The sequence below is a fragment of the Indicator indicator genome, chromosome 10 (assembly GCF_027791375.1).
Source record: "Indicator indicator isolate 239-I01 chromosome 10, UM_Iind_1.1, whole genome shotgun sequence".
NCBI lineage: Eukaryota > Metazoa > Chordata > Aves > Piciformes > Indicatoridae > Indicator > Indicator indicator.
The window spans coordinates 34,504,672-34,504,917 of NC_072019.1; positions in this window are offsets into that span (position 1 = coordinate 34,504,672).

Consider the following 246-nt stretch of genomic DNA (forward strand, 5'->3'; position numbering starts at 1 on the left):
TTTACAAGACAGAACCCACGCCAAGTGTCCTGCACAAGCCCTCCCCTCTCTTCACCCAGCTGCACTTGGGCGATAAGAAAGCTCCGAAATGGGAGGGGGCGGGAGGGCGGAATCAATGAAGTGCTGTCTGCAGTGATCTCACTGTTGCTATGGAGCCTCCTCTAATGACAGCTGCTGGCCAAAGGGGGAGGGATTGCATCAGATTCCAGCTCTTAACCCCTGCAGACACGCCGATTGCTATGCTAA